We start from the raw sequence: 23,595 nt of genomic DNA, 5'->3' as shown, positions 1-23,595 counted from the left end.
TCTGTTCACGAGTCTTACTTTTGGTTATTGTTTATTTTTTATTTGCTGTTTTCTAAAATAACCTGCTGAGTTCTGTGGAGTTATGTACTGATTTCACGTATTTAAAATCTAAGTCTGAATCTTTAGCAGTGTGCTTTAGCAGTCTTGATGTAGGAAAGCATTACATCTAACAAGTGTTTATTTTGCTTATTTGAAGGCTATGCATGTACAGTGTAGCCATTTTCTGAGGAAAATTTCAGCATGAGGGACAGTAAGTTACAAAATGATGTTCTGCTTGTATTAAAAAAAACTGAAAAAAATGATTTTATTCCGAAGTAATGTGTCATGAATTAAAATAGGAAAAGAATAATCTTTATAAATTATATGAGTAAATTTGAACAATGAAGTAGGCAAAATGATCAGAATAGTTAAATGCACTTCAAATTTTTTGTCATATCACAAAACAAAAAAAATACCCCGTGTGACAATATAATATGGGTTCTGCTTGTTACTTGTCACCTTGGATGATAACGACTTCCCTAAACTTAACTGAATCTTAGGCAGGCCTCCTTTGCTGCTGTCACAGGTGAAGAGAGTGGTTAAAATTTCCTTCCTGAAGTTCCTAAAGGTTAAATGCCTTTCTCTTTGAGGATATGTTTTCTTTTGCACTAATTATGAAGTCAAGCTGGCTTCTCCCAGAAATCTGTATTTTCATGGAGAGTTAAGAGTTTTTGTGGAGAGATGAGAGCATTATTAAACAGAAAAATTCAAGAACTTGAGCCACAGAAAGGGCAAGTAGTGCTTGCTCATCCTCATGGCAGAAGCACAATTGATTTGCAGCATCTAAAGTCCCTGAAGCTAAAGAGGAACCTGTGAGCGTAAAACAGAACACTTATGGTATCTTAGGGTAAGATACAGAAGATGGAGTTTGTTTACCAGAAAGACCTGTTTGGCTATGGAGCAGAGTCTGAAGAAAAGTCCCAGGCAGTGAAATTGTTCAGATGAACTAAACAGAATGTTCTAGAAAGTAATGATGAGAAAAAGCTTCTTTATGTGCTTAAAAAAACAAACAAAAAAACCCCAAGAATGCCTTAATTATAAGATTAGCCTCTTAATTAGTAGAAGAGACTTTACAGTCCTTCTGATTTCTCTGAGTTTTGAAAGAAATCATGCTGCATCCCAGAATGATTGAGAATGTTGATTTATAACATGGCCTAGCAGCAAATACAAATCTGTAGTAATTTTTTCAGTGATGGCATTAAGCAAAAGGAAGAAGCAGCTACGCTGAGGGACTGAGTGCTGTGTCACTTCTGGGTATTTTGTGTTCTCCCAATACGTGATGCAGCTGCGTTTGATAATCTGAAGTAATTGCTATGTGTGTAGCACATGTGTTGTGTATTGTTCAACCCTGGTAGAAATCTCAAACAACCTTATTATTATCTCCCCAAAGCACTTGCTAAGAAGTGTGGAAAAAACAGGTCTTCAGTAGATGGACATCGAAAACAATGTGGACATTACATTACCTAAGATACCATCTTTTTCATTACTTGTAATCCTTTCCAGGAAGGATAATACTATGTATTTGTTTGTCTGCTTGGTGAGATTACTTTCTTTTGTGATTTGCATGAGCTACTGTATTTATCTTCTCTCATACTGTATAGAATTTATCAGATGGCACCTGACAGAGTAATAATTGAGTTCAGCTGCCAGCTCTGGCCAGCTGCTTCAACATAGTACTTTCTTTTTTTTTTTCCTTAGAAGCAGCAAAAATACTGTATCATTTCTACTGTTGCTATAGTATTGTCTAAACCATTTTTTTTCTTCCCTACCCCCTTGAGAACTCTTTTTTTTTTTTTTTTTCCTGTATGAGAGAGTGTATTTTACATTTTTCTTCATTTTCCTTCTGGAATATAAATCAAATTAGAGGGGGTTCTGTCCAGACAGAAATTATGAAAGTAAGTACTTTGCTCTTATTTTTTCTTTCTTTTCCATTAAACCAATGTGTCATCTACTTGAATTTATTACTAATTGCTGATAGTGGAAAAAGAAAAAGTAGCATATTTCTGATGTTTATTAGTGACTACTTGTCTTTTTTATAATTTGAGGGGATAAAGATGCGGAGTTAGCAATGTGGTGATGTTGTTTTCAAATGCCTTTGATATTCTCCTCTGAAATTTATGATCCACACAGAATTAGGCCTGCACATACCTTCTAATACAGTTATTGAAAAGCAGCTAAATTAAACAATTACTTCCTGTGACATCTCTGTAAGATCCTGTTTCTCATTTGCACCCATTGTGAAATGAGCAGAGAAATAATATTTTTTTTGAAGTAAGCAGAGAGGAGAGATAAAGCCTGCTGTCAAAGCTCTGGTCTGGAGTCAAAGAAGTAAGGTGAATTCAATGTTTCCTTAGTCACTGCAACAGAGCAGTCTTTACTTGTGTAGAAGGAGACATTTACTTGAATTTATTGCTCAGTCTTGGTTAGGTACGCATCCAAATGGGTTAAGCCACAGCCTAATTTTCACCTGTAGGAATCTGAGACTTGGAAACGAATGAACTCTTAAGGCCAGGTTTTGCGTGTGTCCAGCTAAGAGGCTCTGGAGCTTGTTGTAACTATAAGATAGCCAAGAAAAGGAAGGAATTGGGCAGCTCCAAGGAGAAGTTGTCTGAACTGTCTCATTAAAGAACTGTAATCATAGTACCTTTTTTGGCTTGCATAGCAGACTTTAAATGCCACTGAGCTCAGTGAGAGCATCATATCAGCTGCTTTCCTGTATGAATCTGGCTTCTCCTGGAATATATCCTGTTCTGTAAGGATATAGTTTCATTAAATATCCCCACCTGGCCTGTGAGAATTCTTCAGGTCTAGTATTTTTCATGTATTGGATATCCCATAAATGTAAGATATCTTAGAAAATAAAGGTGTTTTGTTACTTTTTTAGTTCCATAAGACATTGTTACAGGCTAAAGCCAATCTCCAATAACAATTGCTGTGTTTGTGGTATTATGTGACTTCTTTCTCTTATCATATGGTCTGAAGTGCTGTCTTGATGACAGCTGAGACTGGTGAAAAGCTTACAGCTCCAAGTCTACCTCAGCTGCTTTTTACCACATCCTGCAAAAAGTTCCTGTGTTCTCCTTTCTGGCTCTAGAATTGCACCTGTAGCCTCTCCTTAACTTCTCTGTCAAATAACCCACATATAAAAGCAAGATTTAGTCTAACTAGACATTTTAGCTGGTGTCAGGAATGGCCGTGTATGTTTTTAATGATCTGAGGAGGCAGCAATATAAAGATGATGTTAGTGTGCAACTGGGGCAGTTCGTGGATGGTAACTTCTTTGCTTAGCTCTCTGTCAGCCAGAGAGATATCTGGTAACAACTGTGTAGTTCTAGAGGTGTGAAAAGGTGGGTGGAAAACTAGCAAGATATGCCATTGATTCAGTGACAATTTTTTTTTTCTAGACCTTCACTTTCCCATCTTTTCATGCTGTATTTGTTCTCAAATGCTAGTTTTCTTACTTGTAACAATATATTTTTATCCTGTGAGCAAGTGGGCAGTAACGCCTCTGTGTGAAATTAGTTTTTATTTTAAACACCTAATTTTAACTTAAGAAATGGGGGAACGAATCCTGCTCATTAAACAGGACTCACTAAAATTAACTCTGAAGATAATGAGCCAGAAATTTTGCTGATTAATGCCTGATGCAGCATTAGTCAAGTCAAAACTATTGCATGTAGTGTGACTCAGAATTAAGCTGTGAACATGAGCAGTAATCTCTCTGCTGGCAGTTTTTTTATTCCAAATTCTTGCAAGTATTTCCGAGTACCTGTAGACCTGGGTTGTTACTGTCAAAAGTCATGATTAGGCCTGCAGGTGGTACAGCTGTTGAAATGTCCATTGTGTCTAAGGTGTGGGTTGTTTTTTTTTTTTTGTTTGTTTGTTTGTTTTCTTTCAGCCAAGAGCTACCCTGGAAGTTTTGAGAAATTGATCTTGATTTTTTTCCGGTGCTGTTGGGCAGGCAATACAGGGTGCTTTTCTGAAATGCAAATATAGGAAGTTAGGAATGTAAATATAGTTGGATGTATGTTTGCTTATATCTGTGGTATTTATCTGTGTTCATATAAGGACTTTGTGATAAACACCTAGAAAAAGAAACAAGTAAAAAGACACAGGCACTGTGCTCACTGGATTATTATTATTATTATTTTTATTTTAATTTTTAATAACAGCTCACTTTATTTACTTGATTCATTTGTCTAATGATTAGCTAGAGATCCATGGAGAGGTATAAGTTCTTACATATAGTTCCTATGTATGTCTCATCCTGCTGGATGAGAAGCTGGACATGAGCTATCAGTGTGCGCTTGCAGCCCAAAAAGCCAACTATATCCTGGGCTGTATTAAAAAAGGGGTGGACAGCAGGGAGAGGGAAGTGATTGTCCCTTTCTACTCAGCTCTTGTGAGGCCCCATCTGGAGTACTGCATCCAGGCCTGGGGCCCCCACCACAGAAAGGATGTGGAGCTCTTGGAGTGGGTCCAGACGAGGGCCACAAAGATCATGAGAGGGCTGGAGCATCTCTCCTACGAGGAAAGGTTGAGGGAACTGGGCTTGTTTAGCTTGAAGAGACGGCTCTGGGGAGACCTCATTGTGGCCTGCCAGTACTTGAAGGGAGTGTATAAACAGGAAGGGGAATGACTGTTTACATGGGTTGATAATGATAGGAAAAGGGGGAATGGTATTAAATTAAGACAGAGGAAATTTAGGTTAGATATTAAAGGGAAGTTTTTCGCTTAGAAGATGGTGACACACTGGAACAGGTTGCCCAAGGAGGTTGTGGATGCCCCATCCCTGGAAGCATTCAAGGCCAGGTTGGATGTGGCAGCCTGGTCTGGTGGTTGGTGACCCTGCACATAGCAGAGAGTTGAAACTAGATGATCTTTGAGGTCCTTTTCAACCCAGGCCATTCTGTGATTCTTTGATTCTATGATTCTGTGTTCCAGTGAGCCTGGAGAAATAAAGGTGGGTTTATAGCTCAATGTACAGACTAGTTATGTAAGGAAAAATGGGGTTATGGCCTACATACTGAACTGTTTTTAGTGAGTGTTCTACTTTCATTAATTTTTTCAATGAATACTGGAAATTGGCTGGAACTCATGAAACTGTAGAAGACTACTTTACTGGAGCAAACCATTTCTGCGACTGAACTACCTTAGTTAACTACAGCACTGCTTGTTTATATTTAGTTTGCAGCTTTTCACAACGTAAATAATTTGCAGTCACTTTAATCATTGAAAGTTTAATATACGTGTCACATGAACCTTCCTAACAGGGAAATTTTTTTAAAGAAAATCTGAAAAGTGGCCACTGAGCATGCTTACCTAGTGTCAGAGCCCTACTGATAATATCAAAGGGACTATGGTCTATGTGCTGATATGTGCTTTCACAGGTATTTAACTTACTATGCTGTGACTGATTGCATTCCAGTGGTGGGACAACTAGGTTTGTAATGCTCAATAAACGTGCAGAGAATCAGAATCAGGTAACCTGCTGCTGTGTAGGTGGCAAAGGCTGAAAGAGAAAAGAGAAAATTGAGGAAGACTCAGTGATGTTTGCTTCTTTCCTTAGAATGTGTGCAACATATTTGACATGAAACGGGAAGGTTCAGCTGTTAAATCTATAAAAGTATCCACAAAGCATGATGAAGATAAAAGTCACACAGAGTGGAAGGTTATGTTTTCTTCTCAGATGGATGAGTTTTAGGCTGCGGGTGATTTAGCAACTAAAACTTGTGAAAAATATAATGTGAAAATCTTTGATTATTTTCCAGGGAGATCTTTTTGTCGTTACATCTTTAGAAGACTTTTTTTTTTTTTTTTTTTTTTTTTTTTTTTTAACTTTTCTGTTATCCTGAGTCCTGAGGTGACTGATTGCTATTGTAGGCTAGTCTTGTCTGACAAAGCAACATCCAGAGAGGGGAAGCAACACTTAATGTAATGCCAAAGAGTGAAAAATGTCAAGATACCAAAAATGTCTTCTGGATAGGTTAACAACTATTTTCAAGGGTTCATGTATGAAAGAAATTAGGTCTGCTGAGCTTAACTCCAGTGTGCAGTTTGTCTGTGGGAACTAGCAATGCTCCATCATGACAAGGTGTTCTCTAAGGAGTCCAGCCTGGCTTATAGCAAGAGCCTGTAACAAGTCAGCTGGCTGTAGTTCAGATTCAGCCTTGTTTTAGAGTAAACATTTTTTACCTTTACAAGGGCATTTTGTAAAATCTCTTTTAAGATAACTGTCTTTCTGTGTGTGAGAGAGCTTTGGGTTTTCTTTGAGTTAAAAAAGTATAAATAACAGCAACAACAAAAAAAGAAAAATGATTTAGTGAGAGTGTTGACTTGGTTTGGGCTCAGAGCAATTGCATGTTCACACAAGTAGGGATTTCCAGCATTTTACAGAATTTTCAAAGGTAAAAGACTTCATGTGCATTGATTCCAGAGCTTGTATACAAATATTAGCAGAGGAAAAAACATGCTTTCCATTGATGCAAAGGATGCAAAAGTATGTGGCAAAACACCCAGCAGCACGCCTGAATATTTGAAACTGAGAGTTTGCTTTAGCTTTTTACATCTATGTAGAAGCTTTTGGTACTTAAACAAATACCAAATTTCTCAGATGTTACTGTTGGTCAGAGAGGGCTATGAGCAATGCAACTGATTCTGCCGGCACTTGAACAAGTATTAATTTGTGTGCAGTGTACTTTGATATCCCAGGGATGCAGGATATTTTAAAGAAAAAAAAGCAATTATTTCTCAAATCTAGCACTGAAGAAAATTCAAATTCCCCACATTCCTGAAATATGATACTGGGTGAAGAACAACAATTAAAAAAAAGAAAAGAAAAAAAAATTACTAATTATGCTGTTAATCGTATTGTACTGTATCTGTAATAGTAACTAATCAAATAAAACTGCTCTTAGTGTTCACGCTACGGCAAAGAATTCTTTCTGTAGCAAATGAAGCTCAGTAATTATCTCAGGAACTGGCTACAGTTTCCATCTGTCTCTGTTTTGTATTGTTGAATTATAACTGAAAAAATAACCCATCTTGTAAGGAATAAACCTTTGGCATCACATCCTAATATCATGTTAGAATTTTGGGGTAGATATTAGGTTCTGCTATGCAAATCTTTTCCAGAGAAAAGCTTATTATGTAACTTATTTCCTGATAAATTCTATGGCATGCATCTGTTAAAACAAAAACAAAAACAAAAAAACCCATGACCTCTAGGTGGTTTCAGAAAAAAATGAATGAAATTCATTTTTTATATTCATGGTAAGTTCTATTACATGTTTAATTATTACAAGGATAATTTTCCAATTGTAAGTCTCATCCTTTATTATGGTGATTAACTGAAGAGCAATGCATGGTGATAAAGTTAGTAGAGAGAATTTGAAGCTGGTAGATTTGGCCTAGCTGTGTGATTATTTTGTCAAAGGTCTTAAAGCTGTATTTTCAAGTAATTAGCACCCGACACTGACTTCAAGATTTATGAAAGTTCTCATTAAGGAATTAAATAAAGGTCATTTCCATTCTGAATGAGTTAGCTATTTGTAAATAAGAAACTTTGTATAACATTGGAGAATTCAACATCTTGATTTTCTAGTCAGAGGTGTATTTCTATTTCATAGTTAATTATTCAAATTGAGGAGAAAAATATTCATTGCAATATTTTGTTAAATCAACAGGTATTTTCAGTGGTTAATTATGTGTTGCTTCTGGTTTGCAAGACTGGCATTGTAAAAACTGTTTTCTGATACAAGCATGAAATCTCTTGACTTTCTTTTACTGGCCCCCTGGTGTTCCAAAGTGTTACCTATTTCAATTGCTTCAAGTGGTTAAAATTTGAACTGGAAGTATATAGAAAGTATATCACTTTATTCACCTTTGTATAGGAAAGAAAAATCAAATCTAGAACCTGTATACTAATGATATTTTTTTTTTACAAAAGCTCTTGTTTTGCTTGGAATCATAGAATCATAGAATGGCTTTAGTTGGAAGATACATTAAAGGCCATGCCATTCCAGCACCCTTCCTCCAGTTTCTTCTCCCCAGTCACCATCCAGATGAGGCTTCCTACTGCCCCATCCAACCTGGCCTTGAGCATCTCTGGGGATAGGGCATATTCAAAGACTATGGCATAAATGCTGGGTTGCTTTCTGATGTCGTTAAAGCTAATTTTGGGGAGTCCTCATAAAGTCATATTTTTGTACCTAATTGATATAAATAGAAGGTATTGTTTCAGAGTTAGAACTTTTTTTTTTACAGAAAATTATTAAAATAATTTTTGATCAAATATGTCTACTGCTCATGTATTAAATATTAACTTCTATAATGAAACTGTCCTCTGTAGACAGATTCTTACTTGATTGTGCTTCTGTTTTCTAGACATTTAACTATTCCATTGAAAGACCTTAGCTTATGTGTTAATAAGATTTACTTGTGAGTGATGTTGGCTGTAGACATTCCCAGTGGTTATTTTAATTTTATGAAAAGAAAAACACACACCTGATGGGTAGAAGGCAAAAGGGAAAAGCTGATAGGTATTTCCAATGACTCTGAGTGATAGGCAGCAGGCACCCAGCTCAGCACTCTCAGCTGTTGGTTTCACGCTGCTGTGATGCAATTCAGTAACATATGCCAACACTTTTGTGATCTTATGCATTGTTTGTTCATTGTATGGATTTATTCTGTCAGATAAATTAACCTTGATATGGAAAGAAAAGCAGACTTCATTTACGTAATGAAGTTGTTTAGATGTTTGATATTTACTGCTGTGAATGGCTGTAGTTTATGATGTTTTCTAACTCTTTGCTTAAACATAAGTCATAAATAAGAGTTTTTATGGAGTTCTACTATCTAGTTTGTACTGTACAGTTACAGAAAGATGTTTCACTTTGCACCTTGCCCTCATTTCTAAAGAGTGAGAAGCATTTTATATCATAAGATAACTTACTAGTTGAGGTTTGGCAAGGCTAGCCATGTAAATTTGGTTTGTTGCCTTTTAATGATCTCATTTGCTGGTATGCTGTTAGGTAAACTATAAAACATATTGGAATCATGGATGACACTTTCTCAAAAGTGTGATAATTTGTTTGTGTGTTTGAAATGTTGCAAATAATATATTTCTGGTTTTGTATTTCATGTGTACTTGAATTGCTAGCTGTTTTTACATTATTACTTGTCTGATATTAAAAAAGTATCTTCTGAAGTTCAAAGTTTTTGAATTTTGTGCTTTGAAGCTAACCTATACAAAAAGATAGTAATATATGAAACAGTCATCGCAGTTAACAATTGCATGTTTATTTACATGTTCTGGTATCTGAAGCTCGTTTTTGGTATGCCTTAAATCTTTTCTTTCTATGATACAGTTTTTATTCGCCTTATTGTCTTATATATTGTCAGCAATGTCTTCCAATAATTACGATGAAAGACCTGTAAAGCATGTGGCTTTTTTGAGCCTGTTGATTGCCAGTGCTGATGAACAGTCTAGTCTGTGTATATTTTTCATATATAAAGAAAGTTTTTTTTTTCTGGCAAATACCATACGGAAAGGTGTTGGCATTACATGTTATCTTTTATCTGTTCTTTCCACAATATGGTGTCTGAGTTACAGTGTTTCTGTGTACATTTAAGAACACAAAATAAATACTGAACTTTTCCTACTGCGATAACTCAGCAAGTGTCCACTTGGGCAAGCATGCCTATAAGCGGTAACCTGAGCAAGTTGTCTGTTTAACTTGATGAATTTCTTCTCCCCGAGAGAAGAAACTGATCAGCTTTGAAGTGACTTTATAATAAAACTGTTACAACATAAAGCTTTTATTATGGATTCACATGCTTGGAAGTGTTAGTCATGGAAATGGTGTGGAATTTTCTTGCCCCTTCTGACTAGTAAAACTGCAATTGAAAATGAGTATGTCCATGATCAGAAAAGTCTGGGGTGTGTTGATTTAAGATTCAATGCAAATTTTACACTGTTGAGCTGCATAAATCAACTTCTGAACCTTTTGGCTGTTTCTGCTTGTAACAGTAATAAGAGGTAGTGTTAAATAATGTCAATAACTGCATAGAATTTAATCTGTGGAATTGCTGATTTATAGACAATATTTATGTTAAATAGAATGTTTGTCTAGCCATAAAAAATCTCAGACATATCCAGCCACAATTCTGATCATCTTCACTGCTCCCCCGCTCCATTTGACGTAGTGTGTTCCTTTGTTATATTACTTACCCTTGCTGGCCAAGCTGTAAATCAGATTTTACATTCACGTGATAAAAATGAAATCTAAGTCTTCTAGAGAGACAGGAGAACAGCTGCAAGTGTGAATTTGAAATGTAGGAGTGGGTAGAACCTACAGGGAGAATTTTAAGTCAGACTCTAAAAATTTATGGGTTCCTTGATGCTATAGGTTCTACTTTTCCTTATCAGTGTTTCTCTTCTGAAGAGTCAGGCTGATCAGAGTAATTATTCGCTTTCTTTTAGGCTGGGGTTGTACTCGTCACTCTCAATACAACTAACTGCTCCGTAATGTGTAAGAAGCTAATTATATTAAAGCATGAACTAATTAATTACTTAGAGCTCACTGTGAGGAGCTGTTGTTCATGTTTTCTTTATCTGTCATGCGGTTATGTATTGTGCAGATGTGCACTTCTAAAATCTTATCTGTGAAGCTTGAAATACTTGACATGCCAACAAAATGAAGAAATCTTCTCTTGATTTTAATAAGACTAAAGAAAGTTTGTTTTTCTTTTTTTTTTTTTTTTTTTTTTACCATGTATTTCTAAACACTGGCTCACTATTACTCACTATTACCCATAAGAAATGAACATTTTTTTCACCTTCTGCTTCATGGCCATTGTTATCTTTTATATATTCTATTATGATATCACCTCCTACATGCCATGGTTAGGATAATAAATGAGTCTGGCCACGGCATTGATAAATTAAAACGAAGTCTTTGTTGGAATTGCTTTGTGTTATAGCTAATTTGCTGTTTTAGTATAATTATTTGTATGTTGTTGTGTGTGTGGCTGCCTAGAAATAAAAAAATAGAACTTGAGTGGTTTGGGCTGGTGGGACCTCTGCAGATCACTTCATGATGCCCACTGCCAGGGGTTTGGCATAAATTCACAGGTGGAACCTGTGCAGCCTCACTGGGCATTCTGTTCCACCCTCACGATCAAAAAGTTTTTTCACGTGTTCATTTGGAATCTCCCATGTTTCATTTTGTGCCTATTGCCTTTTGTTCTGTTCATTGAGAATTAGTCAGAAGAGCCTGGTTCTTCTTTTTCCCTCTCTGGAGGTGTTTATACACATTATTAAGATCCCCCTTCCTTGAACTTTCTCATCTCCACGCTAAGTTTCATCTTCTGTTTATAGTATAGGTAGTTCTATCCCTTTAATATATTTGTGGCCCTTCTTTGGATTCTCCCTAATATCTCCCTATCACACCTGTTCTGGAGAGCCCAGAACTAAATCCAGCTGCCTGAACAAGTGGCCTTGACAGTGCTGAGGTTCCTCCCTTCACCTGCTCGCCACTCTCTTTTTAATGCGCCCCAGGATCCCATTGGCCTTCTTGTCCACCAGGGCACATTGCTGGCTCATGGCCAACCTGTCATCCACCAGGAACCCCAGGTTCTTCTCCACAGGATTTCTTTTATAAAGTTGTGAAATGCAGTTCATGATGGATTCATTCCAAATTGCTTGTAAGTTTATAGTAATTTGGTCTTGCACCCTTAGTGTTAAAATGACTGATGGTGTTGCTATTCATAAACAGCCATGGTACTGCTAATAAGATCTTTCAAAACCTGTATCTTTGTAAAATGAACTAGGGGAAACCTTACAAGTGATTTTTTGATAATATCGTTTCTATGTGTTAAACTGACACATTCTCTTTTCCAATGAAATTAAATACAATATAAAAAAAATATTTTTGGATGCTTTCATTTTATTTTTATATTATTGTCCGTATTTTTAGCATACAGACCCAACAAAGTCAAAATTCTAATTCTCTTGGGTTTGAAATAAAATGTGTAAGTCAGACCAAATCAACAGCATGGTTGCTGTGGACAGCAAATATTGTTGACAGAATTACAAGTAACAGAAAATAAAACATGTTTGTCAGTACAATACTTAAGCATTACATTTTTAGCATGGAGATAAAGGAGGGATTTATACTGGAAAATACAGTAATGTTTATGGAGAAATTGTAAATGGCATGAGAGAAAATTCAGAGAGATTTATTTGGAAATTCAGCAACTGGGTAACAGATGTTGGATTCAGACAGATATTAAGGTGGTGGTTGAGTGTAATGCCACTCAATCGAAGAGAAAGAGTAGAGGTGAGGAAAATAGTAAGTGAAAAGAAAGGAAGAGACATAAATCAGCTTTCTTTTGAACATCTAATGAGGTCTGGGAGCATGAAAAAAAGTGTTCTCTATGAAAGATGTTAAATTCAGGCAGAAGATTGCAGGTCTTTGTAGTACTCAGAAGAAAGAACTGGCTGAAGTGATGGTGCAGATTTGTTTGTCTTGTTTAGCTAATGCAAAATGTTTCCTTATTTTGTTGCCTCTGTGTAACAGTTGAGGGACAGACTTGAAAGCTGAGTGAATTATGGAAAAAATAACATTTGTTTTGAAAGGTATGCATTATTGTGTAGTACAGAGCCATTGCTGGGGAGTAGATAGCAAAGTACACCTTAATGAAAACACTTAATTTTCACTTGTTCAGAGATGCTTTTCTTCATTCTCTCAGTCTGTTGTGCTTTGGAAGGAAGTGATTTTCAGAAGATTTTTCACATGAAATGTCATGTTATTTTTCTCACAGATGACTTTTTTCATCTGGAAAGTTTGTGATTATGACAAATACAGTTGTATGAAAAAGATGCAAAAAGACTCTCTGGTAAATGAGGTCTTCAAATTACATAGGTTTGCAGAGGCAGAGAATAGAAGAGTAACATTGAAATGATTTAGTGTTTATTAAGTGAACTCTGCATTAGTTGCTATTTCTACAAGCTTTTTAGATGTATCTCTGTACTGAGTTTATTCCAAAGAGCAATACCTCACTGAAAGCAGGTAGAAATTATGATTGAATTGGCATCTGAAACGGAAAGATTTAATATCCTTCCAAATACTAATTAAACCTAGTATTCATGACAACATACCTAAACTGAACAGTCTGGTAACAGCAATTTGCTATACTGCTCGTAATTATACACATTCGAATTACGGGGAGTATGTCCTTAAATCCTTCACAACTTTTAAATAATCCCATTATAATTATTGTTTGCTCTCTTAATATAAAAATGATGTTGATAGTAACATGCCACGTGCATGTATTATATTGCTGCAAAAAAATAAATGTTAATCCCTTTACACTGTGATCTTACATTTGTCCTGGTAGTTACAGAACAATAGAATTTATCTTTTGTCAAGTTGTCTGGAATGAAGAAACTTAACATCGAGTGGAGAATTGTGCCTTGAAGTAGAGTGTACTTTTCACTGGCACAGCTGTATAAAATTTAATGGTGTACGCTGGCTAATGAACAAAGTAACATAGATGATACCAGTTGTTCAACTCTTTTGCAGTATCTGAAATAAAATTTCTTATACCAGTGGGACTTGTTTCTTGGCAAAGACTTGCATATGCATTTTGTAGATGTCCCAGTTCAAAATGTTGTTAATTAGAAGCAGTTTGCGCATAATAAAGGTCATGATCAGATCTTTTACTGGAAAGGTAACAGGCTGTTTTTGGTACTAGCCATTCTCAATCTCATTTCTGAAAGAGTCAATTTATCTTCAGGTTGAATTTGGACACACTGATATTTGGAATGAACAGATCAAAAATTATTGGAATATTCTATGTGGAGAAAATTCAGCGTACTAGCTGGTTTTATGTATTGCTTCAGAAGTTTGTGTGCATGTTTGAAAATGCAAGTTCCAAAATAGAAAAACGAATGCCATAGGCACATGCTTGCTTTAAGATTACAACTAGCAGAATACCTTTGTCATGTCTTTAATGTCATGTCTTGTCGTGTCTTTAATGATTTAATATACTAAAGTTTAGTTTTGTGTTTAGTAGTCATACATTATGTATAAAATATTCTGGATTTCTTTCTGATCAGATGCACTGAAAACTTTAGACACTGTAAAGGCAATCTGGGATGTCTATTTAAACATCTCTGACATTAGTACACTGTTTCAGAAGTAAAGGAACTCAGTCTAATAATACATTCTGTCTGTGTATGCATGTGTATGTGTTATCCTGCTCTCCTCCACAACTAACAAGTTTTTTAACCGTTGGCCATCTCTTGCCAACTTCCACAGATGGTTAGAAGTCTCAAAGATACAAAGTTTTCTATAAATTTTACAAAAATAAGTTCTGTTTCTAAAGGAAAGACTGCTGTGTGATAACACCTTCTACTAACTATCCCACAGTCAGGAAAGTACTTGGGTTATTTTGACTTTGTTTATATGATAAAATTGTGTATTTCTGAGCTTATACTTTATGACGTGCATTTCTTTTTAGGGCTGATAGGAAATAAGGTGCTGATTATGTCAGAAGTAATACTAGGGAGTCTTCAAAATTAAAATGGCTTACAGTTTAAAGAACTAACAGATGCATTTTTGTTGCTTTTATTGTAAATACATGAATAGTTAAAATCTTGCATACCAGATAATAATTCAGTTTTTGCAAACATTCCAGTGGAAAGTTTTGTGCAGGGAAGCTATTTTTCTGACTCATTTCTGGACTACGTGCTATTCAGTGTTGTGCCAGTATGCATCACCAAAGTAATGAAGCTATTGCTAAATAATTAGCAAATCTCAAAACAGGGTTTCGTTTTGTTTTGTTTTTGATTTTCCAATTTTTATTGAAACTACTGGAGGATTTTTATGGTTATTTTGTTGTTTTGTTACACTGTGCATGCATGTGAGAAATGTGATAATTATCAATGTGTAAAACCTTTCTGCATGAGAACATGGTAAGAATATATTCTGCAACTGTAGAAAGAATCTCAGCATTTAATGAGAGTAGAATTGCTTTAATCAGGTGAAAAGAGTGATACTTGGGAATGTAGATGTAGGAGGAAGAGCCTGTCAGAAGGATGACAATTTATGGACAGTTTAAATAAGGATATTAGGAGCTTACAGAAAATAATGTCAGGAGACCATTATTTTCATCATATAGAATGCTGGTTTACTGTCAGCCCATTATTTATAGCACATTCTTTTGGGATTAATTACTTAGACAATTTTAAGTTATTTTATTCTTAGATACAAAGAAAAGATGATGCTTCTGCAGCAGTTGTTTAGTACAGTTATCTGCAAATATATCATCTTTACACAGTCAAGTGACTGATAGTATGCATTATACACAGCTATTACCAAAATGCATTATTATTAGACTCTTACTAATTATCATAGACTCTTATCATAGACTCTTACTAAAGTCCAAACACAAGTGACTCAAAGCTTAAAGGTAGCTTGGTGTTATTAGTTTGTTCAACATGCGAGCGACAGATTGTGTTTAAGTAGAAGGTAGAGGATTATGCATGCTAGGAAAGTGCAATTCAAGACAGACTAGCAAGTAAAGAAGGACAGATCCAAGAGTCAAGCTCTGACAACAAACTCTGTCTGGATGTAGGATGAGAAATAAACTAGCAAAATAGAATTTGTATGTCTGTATTTACAAGAATTGGATTTATATATTTGTTAAATATTTGAATGCAGATATTGATGAAAATGGAAGAAACTCCAACTTAAAGAACTGGAATTTTTTCCGTTGTAGGACATATATTCTCTGGATTCTTTCAGTTAATAAATATTTGCAAAATATTTGCAGTGTGTGTGGGACCTGTTGAGTTAGGGCCTCGACCACTGATTGGTCACCTGAGGTAAGGACTGAGTCGGTCATGGGAGCACAGGTGAAGTCATTCAGCTGTGTGACCAGAAGGGGTTGAGCCTGGCTGTGCCTCTCTCCTAGACCCCAATTAAGGGCTGACTGCCACTGTGGAAGGATCTCTGGTTGGAGATCCCTTCCTTGTGAAGTCTTCCCTGTGAGCCTAGATCTTCAGAGATGGGTGAGCGCTTCCCTTTTTCTTTATAACGCCTTTCTGTCACTGTAGTTCCCTTGTCAGTACATCTCTTGTAATGCCATTCCATTGTGTTGGTCTTTCTGATTGTTACAGTAATGCAATATTATGAGTTTATATAGGAATATGAGACTTAAAAAAAAAAAAAAAAAAAAAAAAAAAACTTGAAGTTTTCAAAGCAAAATTGTTATGTATTGCCTGTGAAGGGTGGGAGTGGTGACCAGACTTGAAAATCTTCTGGATTAAATTATGGTGAAATTGATCCTCAGGGTCCAAGCAGAATCATCAGTTTTAAGGAGACTCTCTGTAGCACATTTAACTTACAAGTATTGGAACTCGTACGGTTATATTCATCTAAGCTGTGCAGCTAAATGATGCAACTTCATAAGAAATCAAAATAAGCCTTGCTTTACTTAACAACTTTATCTGGAAGAAAGGAGAGAAATGGGGGGGAGGGAAAAAGTCACCAGTCTGGTTTCTGATGTTGGTCTGCCAAGTGCGGTGGTTGTTGGTCTGTGAGAGTGCTTGTCCGAAAGTTCTAAAGTGCTACAGCCTCAAAGTGTCACCAAGCATCCTTTTGTATCTGCTAGATTAATGAGGTTCATTGTCAACATGTTCACCGTAAGCAAGTTTGCATTCAAAACTTCCGTAGCAAACAGGAGAATTTAGGACAGAGCAGGGCTGTCCTGTCTCCACAGGGCTCCTTCGCAAGACCATGTCTTTAGCCTGTAACCTGTTGACATCGCCATGACTTGTCTTGCAAGGATTTACTGGCATAACATAGATGAAGTGTTTTTTCAGTGGTCTGGTACAATAGCATCATGTAATTGAGGTCTTGCTGATTTTCTTTTGAAAAGTAGTATATAAACTCCAGGATCATTTAGCAATTGTAAAACAAACAAACAAAAAGAACCCTTCCTCTTCTCATGCTATGCCATTTCATTTATACAACATACCCAAAACTAATGCTGTTTTCTTTCTGTCTTCCTTACTAGTGACTGAGTTTAAAGTTTGTTAAATGTGAACTTTATGATTATTTGCTAAATCTTGTGCTGAAAATTTAAGCTTTTCAGTGAATAGCTAGTTGTCTATGATGGTGATTCTGATGTACTTACTTACTTTGAATAAGCCATTATTCAGTGTAAGGAAGAAAGAGAGAATGATGTATATTCTGTATTCAAGTATGTAAAAATTTTCCTTCTTGGATTTCATTGTACTTAACAACAATTATTACTTTAGTTGTAAATGCTCTGTGATATTAAGGGATCTGAAACTTTGAATAAAAGATGTCCTTGTTACTGTGTATTTTACTTATATGTTTTGAGAGTTTGTCTTTGGGATGTTAGTAGAGTACCTTCAACTTTTGCTTTACAGAATGTTGCCTTGTCAGTATCAATAGAAATCTTACAGAAGAAAGCAGAAAATTTTGTATACCTGCTCTATGTGTTGGTTTTTAAAAAAAAAAAAAAAAAAAAAAAAAAAAAAAAAAAAAAAAAAAGCTTAGTCCTGTGGCCCTGTAAATCATCTGGTAAAGCATTCTAGCTTTTGGTAGTACTGTTTCAATAGCTATTGTTGGATGATCCATTGTAGCCAAAAGTATTCACTTTGGTTATTCAAGTAGTCTAAATAAAAAATAGTATTACTTCTACAGCCAAATGCATAAAAAGTGTCTTTGATGGATCATCTGTACTCTGTCATCATTGTAAAGCTCCAAATGAGTAAAGGGATTATGTACTGTGTATTTTTATCAAGGAACTGTAACAGTATTGATTCCTATACTTTGGTTAGCTGATTTTTTCTTTTCTTCCTTCTTGAGTGCTGTTAATATAAACCAGTAAGTTTATTTGCAGGCACTGTGCTAAATGCATTGCTTGTATGTATTTGAGTATTATGGTATTTCTTGATGTTCAAAATGGCATCAAATTATGCGGCTTGATGCTGAAATACTTTGCTTCATCAGACTTCTGATAACAAAATGACTATGTTATAAGTAGGTAGACCTATCCTGATCAAACACTGACAAAAATAAGTATGCTACAGGGGATTTAATTTAGCCTGTTGTCTTCTGTACATTCTCTGAGTAAAGTAAAAATTCCAAACTTTATTTTCATTCCTGGATTATAAAATTATTTTCAAGTGCATTAAAGGTTGAAACTTTTTTTCAGCCTATGTGTTAGAAATGTTATTTGCTGTCATTTAAAGAATAATTATTTCTTAGTAATCTCTTTAGATGAAATATGTAGAGATAGCTAAATGTTCTGTGTTTGTTAAGAAAAAGCCTCTATTTATGAAGTGTGAAAGGAGTTGTGTATTTCTTTGTAATGGCATGTTAATACTGCATGAAAATATCTTGCTTCCTACTCAAGAAATGATAGTCTTTTCAAAAGCATTTAGTAAAAAAGGTATTTGGGAGAAAAGAGAAAACACAACTAGGATCTTGAGAACATAAGCGTTTGTCAACTGTGTGATGCATTTCAGAAAAGGAGTGTAAGTTTTTAGAGCCATTATATTTACTTAGGAAATCATTGGTTCTTAATTAGTTCTTAATTCACTATGTCTTTTCCCTGACTGTTTGGACAGATAGAACAGAGATATCAGGTGACTATCATACTAACTTGTCTTTTTTGATCTCTGATAACTTTTTGTGACTTGAGGAGCACTGAGAACATATGGTAGCGCCAAGAATATTTTATAGTGCCTTCAGTGTCTAACAGTACCTGTATGTCACAGTTGTTGTACATGTTGATGAGGGTCTTAAAATTTCACAAGAGTTCATCATCAAATATAAAATGTCTATATAAAATTCAATATAGTATGTGTTTCTGTTCACTCTTTCATTGCTGTTATATTTATGCAGCCCTGAAAGCATCCACTCTTGGCACGCCCATTATAACTATTAATTCCATTTCTTATCCCCACTGAAACAACTGTGAGTTGAGGACTTTGGTAAGACATCCCTCAGAAGCTCTCTTGTCTGCTGGTGAAGAACTGATGCGCAGTTAGAAGGTGCTAAACTATTGTTGTGTACTTCAATGAAAAATTATCATCAAATTTAATATTGTCACCAGGGACCACTTAAAACTGTTAAGTTCACATTATTCACAGTATGTTTACTGTTTGCAACTATATCAGGTACTGTAAGACAGAAGGATTGATGATAGCACTTGAAACCTTTTCTAAAAGTAGAAATAGAAAAACATTTGCCATGACATGTTTATGAAGTGATCCTTAAAAGTCTAAAATAAACAAGCAAAAATTAAAAGCAGTTAAAAGCTTTGATATGGCACTAGTTGTTTCATAGCTACATTTGTTTGCAGTGAAAATTGAATTTTGTCTCTTAAGATGAGGATGTAACAGGTATCCCCAGTTTAGAGCCAGAATAATTTTCTTCCTTATTTTGAATGAATATATAATTGTAGTCCAGGGATTATTTTAGTATAAATTATCATGGAAAAAAAAAAAAAAATCTGTTTTTTTCCACTTTGGAACTCACAGAGAAGAAAATGCAATTTAAAATGCATGTAATGAGCATATTAAATCTGTCTGAAAGTTCTGTTTGAAGTTTCAGTGGTATGAATAGGGTCATCAATGTGAGACTGACTACTTTCTGGGATAAGCAGCATTTACATCAGTAAGGGCTTACTCACATGCTCATTTGAACCTTCAACAACAGAATCTGGAATGAGCGCAGTAAAATAACACTTGTGTATATGTGAGGAAGGGTGTGTATTTATTTGTACAGTTTTTAAAAGTGCATTGAAAAATGATAGATCAATGAAAAATATAATCAAAATTGTGCTGACTGATTATCTTGTCAGAATATAAACAGTGAAAATATTCTTTTCTGAAATAAATGATTAAATAAAGATACTTTCATTCATAAATTTCTACAGTTGCCTGCTGTTAGGGCTAGTCGTCATGCATTAAGAGTTTACTGTATTCTGCAAGGTATAGTAACCTCTGCAGCTGAGATCTGCTATATAGGGAATCATGAGTTTTCTGCGGAAACCATTCAGCAGAATTTATTCATTTTCTATCAAGTTTACTGTAGTAATATGGTTTTCCATGAGTCTGTTTGTTCAGCAAATCTCTGTATTGCTCCACGTCCTTCTTCTTGCTAAAGGAGTAGCAACAGTGGTATGATCAAATACATTTTTAAGCCTTTTATTATGATTTTGATTTACACATTCTAAGCTGGTATAGCCATGTATCTCTGCTGCTGCCCATGTAGATATAGATTTTTGCTGCTTGTGGTTCTGGTTCCTGAAGAGTTTATTTAAATTAAATAGCCTTGACAAATATGATACAACTACTTGAGGAATTTAAGATAAACAGAGTTCTTGGTACTAGGTGCATTGCGACTGATATCTTCAGTCTGTCTCAGTGGAGTCTGCTTAACTTATTAAGCTCACACCAGAGCGTGTTGCTCTGCTCCAAAAGGAACACCTGCTCTTCTTTTGCTATATGGAGCACGTAATTTATTCCAGCTCAGATAATAATTTAGTCTATTTTCTCTTCTGCTCTCTGTATACTTACTTGCAGAAACAGCAAGCAGAGAAGGAACCATGCAGTTATACACTCTGTATTGTTTTTAGCCTGCTTGATGAAGGGGAAGAGGAAGAAAGTTGAGGCACTATGAATTTTATTCAGTTTTCTGATTTAAAAGGTACTTTGTTGCAAAAATGGAGACCACGTGAATAACTACAATAAAACTTTGTCTGCAGTTGAAGGGAATAGGAATCTAGCCAAATTATTCACTTGTCTTACACATCTGCTCCTAAAGAAACAGCAAAATTGCAGGTATGGACACCCTAATTGTCCTGTGTAAGGATGATAGTCTCTTCTCAACCAGAGAGTTTGTCCAAATCCCAGCTTGAAGCACAACTGAAGGATTACGCTATATCTATGCAGGTCAGGTCTCCTCAGGTTTCTCTGCAGGACTAGAATTGTGCCCCAGAGTGAAATGTGATCCTTAATGCTATATTACTACTCTGCTGTTTTGTTTGACATATGGATTTAAGGCATTTGAAAATAATTTGGATATAAATACACTAGCCACACTTTCATTCTCTGTATTCTGTGACTCAGATAGGAAAGATCATAAATTTCTCTAAATAACATTGTAGGTTTGTTATCTCGCTGTTTTGATGCCTCCTTCTTGATGCTGAGGGGTTTTTGTGTGTATGTGTGCCATTTCTCAGTACTTCAAAGTGATATTCAGCTCTCATTAGTCAATATATTCTTTCTTTGGAAGCTGCTAGTGAAATATCTTTCTGAGCTTAATGTTGACCTTAATGCTTCCAGAAGTTTTACCTCCTGTTACTTTGACTAAAATCTTGTACATCCTGCAAGTTTTCAGTAAACTGACAGATATTAAAGGAAAGGAATTTTGATCAAGTACTTCCCTAGTTCATGAAATCATTTGTGTCCATAATCATCATTACCATCATAGCTCTTTAAGGAATGCCCCCTTGTTCTTCAGAAAACAAAGGCAATTATGCAATTACTAGCCTGTTTTTCTTTTCTCTCTGTAGTTCTGAAAGCATTATAAAACTGTTTTCTCTCCTTGTTGTTATGAGAGGAATCCATGGGTGTACTTGCCCAGATTGACACTAATAGTTGTTGGTTACTTTACAAGAAGTAGGAAATGAATTCTATGTTGCACAGTATGTTAAAGGCTGAACAGAGAGATCCATTTAGAAGTTTAAATGGGTAAGAAGAAAGGAATGTATAGAAAGTTCTGATTTGGCAGGAGAACACAATGTGAGGGTGTGTATGATTATTAGGCTGGTTTAATTTTTATATCTGGGAAAAGAATCAGAATTCTGACAAAGAGATGTAAGAATAGTTCTGGGTATAACATCTGTATTATCCAAGGTAAGTAGTTGAGACATAATGAAATAGGGAAATAGCAAGTAACTGATAGAGCTTTTCTATGACCATCTGAAAGAAAAATAGCTCACAAAGTGCTTGTGATAACCAATTTTCCTATTAAAATAGAACAAAGGGAACAAGCGGAAAGGGCTGTAGAATGAACTTTCCACTTCATTTCCATGGCAACCAGTAAAAAAACAAATGTTTGATGGCAGTATGTCATCTTCAAGATAGGCAGTTGCAACCTAAGAGATTTAATTTGAGAGGAAAGTCAAATTTATTACTTTCAGTTAAAAAAAAAAATGAGTGAAGTCTTGGCATTCCAGCTACTACATATGAGCTCCTCTTCACAAACAGTACAAAAGTATAGAATACATGGTTTTTTTTTGCTTTCAGAAATACTTTGTTTCCCAAACACTTCTTGTAACAAAGTTGGCATTATAGATAGAGAAAATAATTCTGACCTGAATAGGAATTATGTTTCTTGATTCTTAATGTGCAGGAAAAGATGACAAAAGTGAAAGTTTATGGTGTAGTCCCTGGTTTACATGGTACCAAATGTCAAGAAACAAGGAAAATGAAATATATGGAGTGCTATAGTTGCTTTTAGCACCATGGATTTGTCAGATACTCTGCTTTGGTAACACTTTCAGCAAATTTTGAAAAGACCTATCACCCAGACCTATTCCTATAGGAAAAGACCTATTACCTTCTGGAAGGTGATTGAGCCAGATTAACACCAAGGCAAAAGGAGAGTCTGCAGGATGTGTCTCATAGGGACAGTGGGAACTTGGAAGTTCAGAACAGATCTTGGAGGATGTGTTTTTGTTTTTTTTTAAATATGGATTTTTGTTTTTGAAGTAGCTCAACTCATAAACATTAAGGGATAGCTTTTAGCTAGCACATTTAACCAGCATTCTCTCAGGCTTTTATCAGGACTGCTTGTCCACAGTCTTTAGCAAACTTAGTCCCCTAAAAATCCTGAAGGCCTTTGTTTTGATCTATTTGATTTGTTTTTTAAATTTGGGCAGAATTATGCCAACAACTAGCTTTGCATCTGTTCTCAAGGTTAAGCGAAGTTTAGGGTATCCATTTAGTACTGCAAGTGACCTCTTCATGGTTTAATGCATTTTCATCTGTTGCTGATTTAATTATCAAACCATGTTGTACAGGATGTGCAAGGTGTTCTACAAACGTACTTTTTTTTTTTTTTTTTTTTTTTTTTTCAGATCAAAATCGAGTGGGGAAAAAAGAATACAGTGCCATATGTAATTTTTATTTCAGAAAATATGAAGTATATAACAGTTGTAAAATTTGCCTCCTTAATGAATCGTTCTATAAAATCTATTCTATTCTGAGAAAAGTTTTTCCACAACTGAGTACCTCGAACAAATGGTTTGTTCCTTTCTGTATCCTGTTCATAAAATAGCTGAGACACTTTTATCTTCAGAGCCATCAAAAAATATTATAATTCCATTCCTATAACATTACAGGAGTTAATGCAGTCAGTTAGGCTGAGCTGGATCTATACCTCTTGCCAGATCACACATTTCATGATGCCAGCCAAGGAGATAATTCAGTAGGATGGTTTT

General features: G+C 35.4%; 1 protein-coding gene across 5 annotated transcripts in view; it reads left to right on the top strand.

Annotated features, from left to right (window-relative positions):
* Positions 1-23,595, top strand: part of CDH18 (cadherin 18) — a 441,257-nt gene that overhangs the window by 215,579 nt on the left and 202,083 nt on the right. The gene's annotated exons all lie outside the window — the stretch shown is intronic.

Source organism: Lagopus muta, chromosome 3 (assembly GCF_023343835.1).
Source record: "Lagopus muta isolate bLagMut1 chromosome 3, bLagMut1 primary, whole genome shotgun sequence".
Taxonomy (NCBI): Eukaryota; Metazoa; Chordata; class Aves; order Galliformes; family Phasianidae; genus Lagopus; species Lagopus muta.
The sequence above is the reverse complement of the archived record's forward strand: the minus strand, read 5'-3'. Positions and strand labels throughout refer to the sequence as shown.